Genomic DNA, 2,240 nt, shown 5'->3' on the forward strand with positions numbered 1-2,240 from the left:
ATCTCCAAACATTATGTGTGTATTTATATATGTGTGAGTATATATATATGTGTGTGTTTTTGTTAGTGTGTTTGTGTGTAATGCATACGTCAGTGGCTGATAAGACAAAATGAAAGAGAAGTTCAGTAAATAATAAACGACAAACCTGCTTACAATATAATATTATCCATGATAAAAAGATGAAGATTTCGGTGAAATGAACTTATTCGATAAGCAGTAAATCGCGATATAAATATTACACATTGCGATATAGAAAGATAAGCGACATCACCGGAAGTCGACTATGTTCATCAAGTGAGCGAGTTACGTCCCTTTAATATTATGCTTTCGATTTCATATCTTATTAGTGACATGCTTCTCTGGAGCATCTGAATATTTTTATCTTTCTAACATAGGAATCGGAAAATTTCTTATACTCTTGATTCCTTTCATGGAATTGTTGATAACTTATTGACTCCCCACAAATTTCTAAAATTGATAACTTTCTGCATTTAAAAACAATTTCTTCGTTTTGTGCGTGTCATTACTGCTGTTTTAATAATATTTAAAGGAATTTAATGAAAATACTTGACGAAATTGATAAGGATAAATAAAAAAAATTCAGTCATATTATATTGATATAGTTGGAATATTAAATGTGAAATATGTGTCTGATGAATATTAGTTATTGCATCAATATTAAGTTTTAACCTTAAATTTCCGCGCTTTTCTAGACTCAGTTCGCTAATAATTCAGCACTCTTAATTCCCCAAATTGTTTCAGGTGTCTATCGAACTCTTGGATAGTCACTTAGACGTCTTAGATCAATACTGACCACTTTGTCAACCTCTGTCCTAACGTGATGGACGGGCCGTGATAAAATAATTGCGATCTTGGAGTTTAACGTACCGCTTTTACTATGATATATGGTTGTCATATTTTAGTGACATAAAATCTTCAGCATCACCTTTCAAGCTTTTGCTGCTTTGTTTTACCTATCATAACCCAGAACATTAGCAAGTTTACATTATAAGCAGTAACAGTAAGGCGACGAGCTGGCAGAAACGTTCGCCGTGCGAAATGCTTAGCGATATTTTGTCTGTCTTTATGTTCTGAGTTCAAATTCCGCTGAGGTCGACTTTGCCTTTCCTCCTTTCAGGGTCGATAAATTAAGTACCAGTTGCGTACAGAGGTTGATCTAATCGATTGGCCTACTCACGCAAGATTTCGGGCTTTGTGCCTAGAATAGAAAAGATTATAAGTAGTAGTAGTAGTAGTAGTCCTTTCTGATATAGGCACAAGATCTGAAATTTTGGAGGACGATTCCATTACATGGACCCCAGTGCTCAACTGGTGCTTATTTTATCGACCCCGAAAGAAGGAAAGGTAAAGTCGACTTCGGTGGAATTTGAGCTCAGAACATTAAGACGGACGAAATGCCGCTAAGCATTTTGCCCGGCATGCTAATGATCCTGCCAGCTCGCTGCCTTTTTGTTCAAACGGATAAGAAGATGGAACATAATAGGCCAGATATTATAGTAATGGACAAAAAAAATCGAATATGTATACTAATCGATCCATCATGTTCATTTGATACTAGGATTGTGAAGAAAGCAGACGAAAAATTAGAAAACTCAAACCTTTAAGATATGAGATCGCGAGGATTTGGAACATGTAGTCTGTAAGGATTGTATCTGTCATAATTGGTGCATTAGGGACTGGGAATTATGAAATAGACAAATGGATAAAGAAGATTGAAATTAAGTGTCCTGTAGAACTTCTACAAAAGGTTTGCATCTTCGGGGACACAGATCATCAGAGAGATTTTGAGCACTTAACATCATATGGATGCCTAAGATTTCGGGTAGTAACCCGTTACGCACATAAATTCTACCAGGAATAAAATAAATCTTCTTCTAACTTTGCCACAAGGCAAGCAATTTTAACGGGAGGAATTTAGTCGATTACATTCCCGAGAATATTAACAAGTTGAGCGTATTGCTCACAACGCTCAAGTGTACAACATGTACCGGTGATTATATTTTTTTGTACTCTAGGCACAAGACCCGAAAATTTTGCGACTCCAGTACGCAACTGGTACTTAATTCATCGACCCCGAAAGGATGAAAAGCAAAGTCGACCTCGGCCGAATTTGAACTCAGAACGTAAAGACGGACGCGCTAAGCATTTCGACAGCGTGCTAACGTTTCTTATTTCTTTACTGCCCACAAGGGGCTACACACAGAGGGGACAAACAAGGA

The 2,240-nt window shown here is 36.8% G+C and overlaps 1 protein-coding gene and 1 long non-coding RNA gene across 6 annotated transcripts in view; one reads left to right on the forward strand and one right to left on the reverse strand.

The window, feature by feature from the left end:
- Nucleotides 1-2,240, reverse strand: part of LOC106878206 (uncharacterized protein KIAA0825) — a 176,526-nt gene that overhangs the window by 149,051 nt on the left and 25,235 nt on the right. Inside the window, exon 1 of one of the 4 annotated variants that reach the window (XM_052970492.1) lies at nucleotides 154-281. The exons of 2 other annotated variants lie outside the window; for them this stretch is intronic. The gene's annotated coding sequence lies outside the window, so the exon portion shown is untranslated. Of the gene's footprint in view, nucleotides 1-145; nucleotides 282-2,240 lie in introns of those variants that run through there. One more of the 4 variants, XM_052970495.1, reaches the window with a different exon arrangement.
- Nucleotides 1-2,240, forward strand: part of LOC106877281 (uncharacterized) — a 107,476-nt gene that overhangs the window by 1,715 nt on the left and 103,521 nt on the right. The gene's annotated exons all lie outside the window — the stretch shown is intronic.

Source organism: Octopus bimaculoides, chromosome 9 (assembly GCF_001194135.2).
Source record: "Octopus bimaculoides isolate UCB-OBI-ISO-001 chromosome 9, ASM119413v2, whole genome shotgun sequence".
NCBI classification, from domain to species: Eukaryota; Metazoa; Mollusca; class Cephalopoda; order Octopoda; family Octopodidae; genus Octopus; species Octopus bimaculoides.